A 14126-nucleotide genomic window follows, 5' to 3' on the forward strand; every position below is an offset into this window, starting at 1 on the left:
TAACTTTTTATCTCAATTCTATAAAGAGAAAATAATAGGTCTCTACCCATAAGGACAGCACAGGGACAGTCCCAAAAATCCAAACCAAGGGAAACCAACAGGGAGCACACTCAGAAGACCACAGCCTTGGTTGGGAAGAGATACAACAATGGCAAAAAGGGCAAACTTCATTTTCCAGAGCACCAGCCTTGGCAACACCATCGAGAAATACATCTCTGACAAGACCCAGAATCAACAGGGTTTTCCCAGGGAGGGAGTTGATGCTACCTTAGTGCAAACATGACCAGAAGCTCTCCACTTTCACTTCTGTCTCTCATTCCTGGAAAGAAAAGGCATTTTTTCAAGCTAACATTAATTTGAAAAATTCATCTCCATGTATATGGCAACCATAGGATTTGCAGCAAGCCGTGAGCCCTTGCTGTCCCTCTGCCAGTGCCAGCACAGTGTGACAGCAGTGACACCGTTCTCAGGACACCGACCTGCAGCCTGGGGCAATCCTGACACCTGATGGCCGCTCCTGAAAGCGCCGACGGTCCCAGCACGGCACAGCACGGCCCGGCAAACACTTACCTTGTGTCCAGCGCGGAATTAAAACCCTGATTCAGCCTAGAATGAAAACTACGGAACCTTCTCCATATCAAGGTTTGCCTGATCTCACACAGGGCTCATTGTGCATTTACACACTTTGCATTTCTCCTGGGGGTTAAGGAACAGAATCAGATCATTGAAAAACAATCACAGACATCAAACAAAATAACTTCATACTGGTCTTACCCATTGGTTGTTTGACACTGTTGTAATAAGAAGTCTATTCTATGGTTCAGAGATTAAATGGGAAATGACAAATGCTACCAGTTGAGGGCATCCTGGCCAAGAATGTCCTCATCAAGAAAGTGAAGCCTCTCTAGACCCAACACCATTTTTTAGATCATTTCATTACACCTGAAAGAATACTTATTTCCACCTACAAGAACCTATTAAAAAACATTTCTATAAAAAAATTTCATTAGCTCCATAACAAGTCTCAAGTACCTGCAATGTTACTTATAAACCACATTGCACCATTCAAGAAACTTATTTCTAGAACATTCTTTTTGATAGATACACTGCTATTGCAATTATAAAAAAAAACATTGGTCAAACAATGAGGAAAGGAGGATATTCTAAGACAGATACAGCTTACTGGAATTGGCCAACATTTCTACATCATCTAGAAAGAAACAAGTTGTTCTTTTAGGTCTGACTGCACGTTGAGAGTTTTACATCCTGGTTTGCTCACAGGATAGCAGTGACTCACCCACCACAGCCCTGTTTGCAGAAGGGCTCCCCTGGCACAGCTGACCCTGCCAAGACCTTTTGGTGCCTCCAGAGCCTCCTCAGGGCTCCCCCTGCCCTCAGCCACGAGGCTGCTCTGCCCAGGGCCCGGGCTCAGCACTGGGCACTCACCCCAAACACTGCCAGGAACCCACTGCTGCCATGGCACCCGCCTGGCACCCCAAACACCCCCAGGGCAACAGCCCATTGTGAGCACACAAACAGCCTGGCACCCCAAACATTCCCACCACTGCTGCCTCATGGCAACCAAGTGCACAACACAGAAATATCACTGCCATTATTTGCAGAACCACTGATATAGGCAATTATTGCTACCAAAGATAAAGATTCAACCAAAACCCCATGGATTTCATTCTGCTGCCAACCATCTCTGAATCAGCTAAGAGAATCATCTTCATTTCTACAAGATGTACTCCATAAACCAGTCATTCTCAAGTTGAATCAAAACAACATATAACTTATACACAATTTCCCTAAAGAATATCCACATGGAAAAAAATTAATGCATCTCTACTACAAATGTTATGTTTTTCACGGCACCAACTTACTTACAAACACACATTCTATATTTGCTCCAAATTTCCAGACATTCCAAAGTACAGTTCCATTTGTAACATAGATTTCCATTATATATCAATACATAGCACATAAAAGCAAGTAAAATGGCATTCAGTTCACTTTCATTATTTCAACCAAAACTATTAAAACCCAAACAAACCCAGATTCCAACCTGGTTACTGTTACAGGTAAGCACTCCCAAGGGGCACATTGCCTCCATTTCTTGATTATTTCCTCTCTGCCCTTCGTAACTCCTCTACTGTTTTCCAAATCTTTGCACAGCAATTTGACCATTTAATTCAAATGTCACCAGTCTTGGTAGCAAATATCTTCCCTGATAGAACCATATTCTACCCTTCTTATGCATCACTCAGGACACATTTATCAAAGAGTCACACAAAATACCCGCATTGAATTTTGAAGCACTGTCAGACAGGACCTTGTAACCCAAGAAAGGCCCTGCTCACAACCAGCACTCTTATACACAGGGAAAAAACCCTTAAAATTGCACTGAGCAATAATACACTGCTCCCTGTTTGCACAGAACACCAAAGGACCCAGTTATTCTGCCTAATGGCATCATTTCTCCCATTTACCAAACCATTCATTTTTCCCAGCCCGAATGCATGTCATTAAAATGTTAGCATTATTTCCAGTTACACAATCAACATACTCAGAGGTGCTTGGCTGGCCTGGGCAGGTGATCCGGTTTCCCCCCACACATCTCTTCTCTCAGTTGTCTATTAAAATTCTATGAACCTTTAGAGAAGTTCTCTTTAACTTTGAACTATTTGAATATACTCCCATGTCCATGGCATTATTAAAATGCTTTCTTAGCAAGATCAAATACTGCTACTGTCTCTATAATTCAGCAGTTGATAGAGAGCAATGCCACAGAGAGCTTTGAAACCAAACACCACTGACACTGCATCACCATCATTTGAAAAGCATTTGATTTTTTGCTTCCACTGACACTTTAACCTGATTACTCAAACCAACTTGGGAACCAGATGACAAATAGTCTATAAGATGCAAACCTTAGACAAAACCATTCATTTCATTCTTAATTGTTTAAAATCCTATTAAAAATAACTCCTCATTTAGTCATTTTTTATGTTTAGAAAATATTATCATCAAACACAATTTTGAAGTTCTAAGATTCAATTCTTGAACCAGAAGCTCTCCACTTTCTCTTCTGTCTCTCATTCCTGGTAAGAAAACACATTTTCTCAAGCTAACATTAATCTGAAAAATTCATCTCCATGAATATGGCAACCATAGGATTTGCAGCAAGCCGTGAGCCCTTGCTGTCCCTCTGTCAGTGCCAGCACAGTGACAGCAGTGACACCGTTCTCAGGACACCGACCTGCAGCCTGGGGCAATCCTGACACCTGATGGCCGCTCCTGAAAGCGCCGACGGTCCCGGCACAGCCAGCACGGCACAGCAAACACTTACCTTGTGTCCAGCACGGAATTAAAACCCTGATTCAGCCTGGAATGACAATTGCTGCATTTTTTCCATATCAAGATTTGCCTGATCTCACACAGGGCTCATTGTGCATTTACACACTTTGCATTTCTCCTGGGGGTTAAGGAACAGAATCAGATCATTGAAAAACAATCACAGACATCAAACAAAATAACTTCATACTGGTCTTACCCATTGGTTGCTCGACACTCTTTGAATGAGCCTATTCTATGGCTCAGAGATTAAATGGAAAATGACAAATGCTTTCAGTTGCAGTGCATCCTCACCCAGAAGGCCCCATTGACACGAGTCAAGCCTTTCTAGACCCAACACCATCTTTTTTAGATGATTTCCTGAAAGAACACTTATTTCCACCTACAAGAACGCTAAAGAAATCTTTTGAAAGAAAAATATCAGTAGTACCAGAACATGTCTCAAGCATCTGTAATGTCATTTATAAAGCACATTACACCAGGAAAACAACTGATTTCTAGAACATTGTTTTTGATAGATACACTGCTATTGCACGAGAAATAACATGGATTAAACAATGAGGAAAGTAGAATATTCCATTAGAGTTACAGGTTACACAAATTCACACTCTCAAAATACCTCTAAGCACACCAAAAGAAAGCACATTTTAAATCAGAGCCTGATGGCTTATTCCAGTGTTTAAATATATTTGAAAACATTTTGTTTACATTGAGAAAGAGAAGTATAAATACACAAAGAGAAATTATTTCCCCATTTGGTTCAGAACATGTTTATAAACACACACCTGATACAAAAGTGTCAGAGCTAACACACACCTGCACAAAGTGCAAAAAAAAGCAAAAATCAGAGCTCCCATATCTTATGCTTAAACCTACCAGACAGCCACACTATCGGACAGGATTTAAAAGTACATCAAAGTCAAAGGTATTCTCTCCTTTCCTAAATCAGCTACAAGCCCTCAATATTCATCCCAATTCTTTGCAATGCTGAAAAGATTACAGAGCACCCAATGTCCATGGATGTCCATGCTGCATAATTGGAGACACTGCTCATTTTCCTCAGTGAGTCTGCACCATTAATGGAATAATTCTGAGGTCTACAAACCATGCCCCACACTTGCCATGTATAAGAATTTGACATTTCTTAAGGAATATTCTTATGAATTCTGTTTTTCTTCATGTACAGCTAGAGAATCATGTTCACTTCTCAAAAGATCTATTTCAGATACCATTTATTCCCAACTTACATCCAAAGAGTTTACATATAATTAACTTACAATTTCACTAAATAATTTCCACATTTACCTGGAAAACCATTTACTGAAACTCTACTATAAATGTTACGTCTTTCACAGATTAAAATTAGCTACAAATACAGACTGTAATTTAGCTCAAATTTTCCTGTACAAAGAATGTAAAAGCAAGTACATCACGCATACAGTTCTCTCTAACTTTAGAAACCAAACCCAAATTCAAACCTTGTCACTGTAGCAGATGTGCCCCCCAGCACAGCACATTTCCCCCATTTTTTGTCACTCTCTCTTCTTGATATTTTTGCTATTGTTTCCAAAATCCTTTCACACTGATTTGACCATTTAATTGGGATGTCACAGTACTGGTACCAAATTTCCCCTTCTGTACAAATAAATTCAACCTTTCCTATGAAGCCAGCATCACTTGGGTTTGTTTGCCAAAGAGTCACACCAAATATTTATATTGAATTTTGAAGTATTGATCACAAGTACCCTGTCACCAAAGAAAGCCCTTTCTTAGACCAAGCACTCTTGTTCCCACAATAAAACAATTGCACAGAGCAATAATACACAGCTCTGTATTAGCACAGCTCACTAAATGGTCCAGATATTTTACCTAATGATTTCATCTTTACCATTTACCAAACAATTTGTGTCACACACAGTACATGTCAATAAAATGTTATTATTTACAGTTACACAATGAGCACACCCAGAGAGGTGCCCTGCTGGCCTGGGCAGAGCATCCTGGTTCCCCACACACACCAGTCCTGTGAGCTCTCACACAGCTCTTAATGCATTCCATAGAGGATAAAGCACCAGATAGATCGAAACTTAACAATAAAACTTAACTAAACAATTTATTTCGTAAATAAAGTTTAACACTACAACTATAAAATTATCTTAAAACAATTTATACATTTTAGTTATTACAATAATAATACTAATAACAATGCCTTATTTACTTCAATATATATAATATATAACAATGTAACAAATATATAACAACATTTATACATTTTAGTTATTATGATATTACTACTAATAATACCTTATTTACTTCAATATATATAACCAATAGTTAACAAATCCATTTGTACATTTTTAAATATTTTAGTTCATTCATTCCAAGTGTTATTTAATACAACTTACCTTTTGTATTGTTAAAAGTTGTTTGCCTAAACTGTAAGATATAATGTTAATTTTCTCAGAAAGTTAAAACAGTTCCAATTAAAACAGCTAAAATAAAACACAGACAAACAGCTATTCATGAGTAAAAAAGATGCAGTTTGTTACATCATCAATCTCATTGAAGGTTCTAGTCTTCATTACACTCTCTACTGTTTTTGTCTTCTACAAGTAACACAAAAGAATAGTAATAGCTATTAACACCAGACTGTTTTAAAGTTACTACTCTGTTTCCTTGATATATAAATATTTAAACCATATTATAATAACTTCCTCAAACTCTTACTACTGATATATTAATTACATAATGCAACTCTACTAATTTTGTAATAAACATTATTTATAAGCTTCATTTAAAAGCTAATTTTATCAGCTTCATAAATTGGGAAATCACGTGGTATTTAGACTAGGAACCTTTACAAAACACTTTTTTTAACCTTGATTTAGCAGAGTGAGCAGTTTAGCAGAGTTTAGCAGTTTCCCCCAATGCCCATAGCATTACTGAAATGCTTTCTTTGCAACACAGAATACTTCTACTGAGTCTAATATCTATCAGCTTATAAAAGGCAGTGCAATGAAGACCTTCTAAATTAAACTCCAATGGCAATGAATGACCATCATGTTAAAAGCATTTGATTTTGCTGTTGCAATGACACTTAAACCAGGTTACTCAAAAAAGCTCTGGAACCAGGGGATGACAGTCTAAGATATGAACCTTAAATAAAAGCAACCATTTCATTCTTACCGTTAAGTAATAGTTTAAATTCCTACATAACATATCTGCTTTAGTTATTCTTTTATGTGTAGGAAAGGTTAGTAATTGTCCATGTCTACATCATCTACAAAGAAACAAGTTGTTCTTTTAGGTCTGACAGCAAGTTGAGAGTTTTACATCCTGGTTTGCTCACAGGATAGCAGTGACTCACCCACCACAGCCCTGTTTGCAGAAGGGCTCCCCTGGCACAGCTGATCCTGCCAAGACCTTTTGGTGCCTCCAGAGCCTCCTCAGGGCTCCCCCTGCCCTCAGCCAGGAGGCTGCTCTGCCCAGGGCCCGGGCTCAGCACTGGGCACTCACCCCAAACACTGCCAGGAACCCACTGCTGCCACGGCACCCGCCTGGCACCACAAACACCCCCAGGGCAACAGCCCATTGTGAGCACACAAACAGCCTGGCACCCCAAACATTCCCACCACTGCTGCCTCATGGCAACCAAGTGCACAACACAGAAATATCACTGCCATTATTTGCAGAACCACTGATATAGGCAATTATTGCTACCAAAGATAAAGATTCAACCAAACCCCCTTGGATTTCATTCTGCTGCCAACTTGCTCTCCATCTCTTCGTTACTCTCTGGATGCTCCTCTTCCATCTTTGTTTTCTTTTTCTGTATTAAGGGAAAAGGGGATGGCTTCTGGTTCATTAGGAGCATTTGCTGAGCTAATTTCCACAGAACAACTCATGATTATTGTCACCTCAATCTTACAACACTGTAATGTGGCATCTCCAATCGAACATATTTGCTATCAACACTAATCTGCCCAGTGCACTTCACAACAATCAGATTAAGAAACCAGTATTAGATCTACTTGTTTTATCATTCCAATAGTGCGAAGAAAGAAGTCAGTTAAGAAGCTATCTGCTCAACAATTCATGTTCTATGTCAAGAGGAGAGGCATACTGCAGCTTACCTGGAAGGGTGGTTGCTGGTTACCCTAATTCAGACTCACAAGTAAGCTCTGAATGCTCCAAAAACAAAACACATTTTAAATGTGAGCCTGATGGCTTGTTCAAATGTATCTGAAAAATATTTGTTTGCATTAAGAGAAGTATAAATACACTAAGAGAAAGGGAAATATGCACAATTTCTTTCCCCATCTGGTGCAGAATAGGTATATGAACATAGACCTGATACACAAGTATCATGTTTAATATACACAAGACAGTTGCCTGGATCAACCTGCACAAAAATGCAAATAAATATCAATTTCATGTTAGACCCCTCATCTTCTGTTTAAACCAACCAGATGCCCACACTATTGGATAGGATTTAAAAGCACATAAAAGACAAAGGTATTCTTTCCTTTCTTAAGTCAGCTACAAGCCCTTGAGATTCATCCCAACTCTGTGCAATGCTGAAAGGACTGCAAAGTACTCAATATCCATGGATGTCCATGCTGTGTAACTGGAGACACTGCTCACTTTCTTCAGTGAGGCTGCACCATTATTGGAATGATCCTGAAGTCCAGCAAACCATTTTCCCAGTCTTTCCATGTATCAAAATCTGACCTTTCTTACCTGATATTCTTCACATGAGTTCTGTTTTTTCTGCATTTACAGCTAAAATAATAATCATGTCTATGAAGATAACAACTATTTCAGATACCATTTATTCCTTACTTAAATTCAAATAAAATCCTATAAATAAGACTGATTAATAATGTAAATGCCTAATCAAAGTACCTTATTTTTTCTTTTATGTTTAGGGAATTTTAACTTCAAATACACTTTTGAATTAGTAATATTCAATTCTATAGAGAGATTATAACTTTTTAGAATTCTTCTGTAGGCACAGAGCAAGCTCCAAGAACCCAAATCCAGATTAATACGTAGAGAGAACACTTAGAATACCACATCCTTGATTGAGCAGAGATACCAAATTCTGAGAGAACAAACCGTTTAAAAGCAGCACCACATATTATAGCATTGCTGAGAAAATCCAGGCTAGCACACAGAGAACTCCCAGAAGGATGTTGGTGCTACCCTTATGCAAATCCAGGCAAAATCACGCTCTTGTCTCTGGATTCAGCTCATCTCCACATCTCCTTACAGACACTAGTCCTGTCCCAGATACAAGTAAATGCTGGTGCAAGAATATGACACTTGAAGAAGCCCCCCAGGGAGTAAAGTGCCGGTTTACATCCTTTTGGCTCTTCCTCATTAAATCTCTCCCCGAATCCTGTATTTGTCAAAATTACTTTTTCACACTCTACATTATTTATATAACCAGAAGCACTCCACTTTCTTTTTTGTCCCTTGTTCCTGAAGTGGAAAGACCTTCTGTAAAGCTTAATTTCATTTTAAAGCTGATATACACGTACATGGCAACCATACATCTTTTCAGCACCTTGACTTACAACTTGTGAAACCATGTGAGCACTCTGTAAATAACAGCAGAGTTTGAGTGCACAAATTACACTGTTTCCTGGGACAGGCACCTGGAACGTGGGGCAATTGTGACACCTTATGGCTGTTCCTGTAACGACCTCGAATATTTTAAGGGTAAACCGGTGGAAAAAAGAGAGAGTTAGGGGTTTTGTGTTCTGGTTTGGTCACAGTGTATGAGTAACTCACCCACCACCACAGCCCTGTTTGCAGGAGAAGTTCCTCCGGACAGGCAATCCCACCAAAACCAGTTTGTGCCTCAAGAGCCTCCTCAGGACTCCCTCTCCCAGGAAGATGCTCTGCAGAGTGCCCTGAAAGAGCAGTCACCCCAAACATGCCCAGTAAGCCACGGCTGCCATAGCAACAGACTATGACCCCAAACATCCCCAGGAGAGCCAGGGACAGCACCTGAGTAGTCCCACAGCAATGTAAATGTGCTGGTGCCTCCTGGACTCATCATGATGGACTCAAATAAATCCAGTGCAGCCTCTCCTCAGGATGTCTTGCCTATAAGCAAAAATTTAAAAAACCATACAGAAATTGACAAGCAAAATACCACAAAAATACTCACTTTCTACAGCATTTCCAGCACGGATTTAAGTCCTCTGCCAGTCCCCAAGAACACTACAAATAGCCTGCCTTACTCTCAGAATACAGATTTATCCATAATGTTCTTCAGGTGGCTCTCACCATTAGCCAGAATGTCTCCAGCTGACTTAAGTTAGGCTTTCTCCTATAAAACCCTCCACTGGAGATGGGGGCAGCTTGAGGGAAAGTGCAACGGTTTGGACAGGTCACCCTCCTTTTCTAAGCTAAGTTAGAGACAGCCTCTTGAAAGGAGAAGTGGACTTGTGCTGTCTTTGTTAGACCTTTTTCTAAGATATTTGAAATTTTATTTAGTTTAACAGAATGAGTTATGTTGGAAAAGAGCCTTAAGGTCATTAAGTCCATTATTAAACTGAGTCCTGAAGTTCTGTATCTATACACTTTTCATATATTTTCAGGGAAGGTGATTTTCCTAGGCATCCTATTCCAGTGGGGAAGTTCTTTCAAATATTCAATTTAAACCTTCTTTGGCATATTGTGAGTCTGCCTTCTCTTGTCTGATTGCTTTTTTTTTGGGGGGGGGGGGGGGGAAGAAGAGATGAACCCCTCTGACTGAAACTTCTTCTCATGTAGCAGCAGAGGATGATAAGGCTCTTTGAGCTTTTTTTTTTCTTTCAGGCTAAACATTCCAGATTTCAAGAATCTTTGTCAGAGGGCTAAAGCCTGAAAGTGTTGTTTCATCACAAATATGAAAACATGTAGCTGGGGAGATGAAGTGAATGTCCTTGCCTGTATTATTTAGATGCAAAATAAATATTAAGGTGAGTAGAGATCACAACTCTACAGCTGGTTTGACAGAGAAGGAAGGATCTGGAGACTTTGATTTTTGTTCCAATTTGGATGCAAGCAGCAGCTCTTTGGCTGTGTCTTTGTAGGCTCCTACTCAACTTTCTCACTTGGCAGAAATGTATGGTTTGTTTTTTGTTTGTGGGGAAGAACAGGAAAATGTATTAGACTGGGATTATTTTAGTTGTGGAAGATGCATGCACACCATGACGTTAGTAAAGCTCAATGAGCTCTTGGGCTGCTCACTTGTCATTTATTTAATTACTCATAAAGCAATCAGTGGTCATAAGGAATAGAGTAACAATCTTAATTTTTGAGGTATAGCAAGGGAGGTGGAAAAAAGTCAAGAAACTCGAGTTATGTTAAGCCTGATATTTCTCTGGTTACTTTGGATTTTTTAAATGAAATATTGTAGACAGTACTGACTTGTTTATGCTCATAAGTCTAGCCTCAGCTAGTTCTAAATCTAATGCTAGATGCAAATTAGAACCAAGTTGCATGAATTTCTAGAAACCAGAAATAAAATACTGTTCTTCAGGCTTGGATGGATTAATCTTTTAATTATGTGTTGTATTTATGATAATCTTCACGTTCTCTATTTTTTTCAGATCACATTGAAAGGAGACAACAACATGGGAATAATTTTTTCTTTAAATTGGAAGACACAGTGGCTTATGCCACAAATGAAATAAATTTCACAGGAGAAGAAAACATTATGGCCTGGCTCACCTTACAGTGGAATCACAGCGATGTTAGCAGGAGTGTGACTGACATAAGGCAGCAAGTTGTCCCAATAGCTCAAACAAAATGGGCTCATTTTTAGCCTGAATTCCTCCTGTGTCAGGCTCCCACCACTGTGTGCTGCTGTGTCTTTACTGATGGATCAAGAAATCATTAGTTATTACAAATCTGACTCAATGTAAACCAGTATGCTTGACAATCAGGCAACCTCCTAATCCCTCCTCTGTCTCATGCCTCTTTGTGACTCTGAGCCCAAAAAGAAAATCTGGAATTGTTTCCAGCATTGTGCAGACTATGTAGATGGCAAACTGAAGAACCAAAGCATTCCATCCTTTTTGAGCACACAAGCAGTGATGTGTGCCAAATGGCTGGGATGGCTACTCGGCACTGTGAGGCCCAGAACGTTCCGAGTTGGAAGGGCCCTACAAGGATGACAGAATCACAGGGCTGGGAGGGACCTCAGAACATTATCCAGTCCAAGAACCCTGCCAGGACAGGGTCACCTGCAGCAGGTGACACAGGGACACATCCAGGTGGGTTTGGAATGTGCCCAGAGAAGCAGACTCCGTGCCCTCCCTGGGCAGCTGTTCCAGTGCTCTGCCACCCTCCATGAAGAGACTCTCCTCCTCTTGAGGTAAAACTCCTGGTGTGGGGATGCAACAGCCTGGTCAGAGAGAAGAAAACGGTCAGAGAGAAGAAAGTGTTTTCTCACACTGGACTTGTGAGACTTTTTAGGGAGTTGTAGAAAAATGATGGTAACTTGTTAGGATAAACAATTTGCAGGTGGTGTTTTCCTACTCTGTTTTTCTGTTCTTCTCAAGGACTGTTTGTGAGAAAGATGTTTTTGTTAATTAGCCAATCAAGTAGAATGTGTTGAATCTGTCTATAAAAGAGGATTTTTGTATTCAAGTCTCCTTCTCCTGCAAACCAGCCTTGGAGTGAATTTGTGCCATTTCTGGCTCAGAGGTGTGTGTTTTACTTTATGCCATAAATACGGTTCATCACATCCCAACTCTTGGCCTGACACAGGACATCTTGAACTCTGCCAGGCTTGGGGCTGTGAGCCCTTCCCTGGCGAGAGATGCCCATGCAAGCGGCTGAATTGGGATTTATTTATCACCTAATGGCTGTTTGTCCCCTAACATTTAATTGTCTGCTTTGTGGGTCCTTCAGGGTGCAGCAGATCCTGTTAAAAATGACCAGATAATATTGGTTTTTGCATTGATGTATTAGCTTTTGCACGTTATTATTGATTATAAGTATTCTTTTAGCTGCTTGTTAATATGATTTAATCAGCTTAAGTATTGCTCATAGAAATAGTAGTGTGATGAACAGAATATCTATGTATTGCTTATAGAAATAATAGTGTGGTGAATGCATGGTACTATTGACCTTAGCAAAACATAAGATGTGAAAAGGCTTTTGTGTAACCAAGAACAATGTCAGGCCATTCACTGACTGACCCCTCCAAGTGATAAGATAACCATGACACAAACCAGAGGATAATTAGAGAATACCGTGTTAATTTTAAGGAGGACACACTAAATACTTATCCCAAGATGCAAAACAGCAGGATGGAGACACAAGAAATAAAATGTAGTGACCTGATGCACAAGATCTTATGGGAGCGTGAAGAAGCTAAACAAAGGAATTCCCAAAACCTCAGGAAGTTCGAAAGAATGTTTGAATAATGTATGAAACACGTGAATATGCATATGATGTAACTGTATAAAGATAACATTGTCTGTATGTACCAGTGTGTTCTTTGGCCAGGAGCACCCCAGCACTGTATTTTGCCTCTTATTTTATCCCATATTCTGCTTTACAAAAATCCTTTATCCTGCTCTCCGTTTCTCACAATCTGAAGCATGTGGAAAATCACGCTGCACAAAGCCAGTGTCCTGGAAGAAGAGAGCAGAATCCTGCAAGATTCAATTTTATTGGAATAAAGGGAGAGAACCCACTGCACCATACCGCTCTGGCGTCTCTCCAGTCTCTGGAACACATATATTCCTTTAATCCCAAACTCCCGGCCACAGGTTCCCTTCCGTCCTTTCCCCAGTGGCCGAGGCACAAGTAAGGTACCTCCTTCTGCATATTCCTAACTCAACATAGATCCTTCCCGCATTGCATGACCACTAAAGTTAGCTTTAAGCCCAGCCCTGCTTGAAGAACCATAAATCTATTAAGCCTGCACATTTCTTAGAGTTCAAAAGCTCAGACTGTGCTGGGTTCTGCAACAAACATGACCTGCGCGCACACCCTCCCAGAACCTGCCGGGCCCGTTCGGACCGAGTCGCTGTGAGGGCGCTCGCAGCCCTTTCCCCTCACACAGAAACCCCTGCCTCTGACAAACGGAGCACTGTCCCTTTCCCCTCACACAGAAACCCCTGCCTCTGACAAACGGAGCACTGTCCCTTTCCCCTCACACGGAAATCATCGCCTCTGACCAGCAGGGCAGCGTCCCGTTCTCCTCCCTCACACGGAAACCATCGCCTATGACCAGCAGAGCAATGTCTATTTCTCCCTCACAATGACACCACTGCCTATGACCAGCAGAGCACTGTCCCTTTCCGCTCACATGGAAATCTCCGCCTTTGACATGCAGAGCACTGTCCCTTTCCCCTCACATGGAAACCCCCGCCTTTGACAAGCAGAGCACTGTCCCTCACGCTCCCTCACAAGGAAACCATCACCTCTGACAAGAAGAGCGCCGTCCCTTTCCCCTCACAAGGAAACCATCACCTCTGACCGGCATAGCACTGTCCTTCACGCTCCCTCACACGGAAACCACCGCCGCTAACCAGCGGAGCAGTGTCCCCTTCCCCTCACAATGAAACCCCCGCCTCTGACCAGCAGAGCACGGTCCCTTTCCCCTCACAATGAAACCACCACACCCGAGAACAGAGAAGTCCCGCCAACCCTCACGCCCTTTCCGCTACCGAACACCACACAGCCTCACGTGACGTCATGCAGCTCGCCCCACCCCACGCATGACGCTCTCGCCCCGCCCCCCCGCTCCGTGACGTCAG

This window comes from Camarhynchus parvulus, chromosome 7 (assembly GCF_901933205.1).
Source record: "Camarhynchus parvulus chromosome 7, STF_HiC, whole genome shotgun sequence".
Lineage (NCBI taxonomy): Eukaryota > Metazoa > Chordata > Aves > Passeriformes > Thraupidae > Camarhynchus > Camarhynchus parvulus.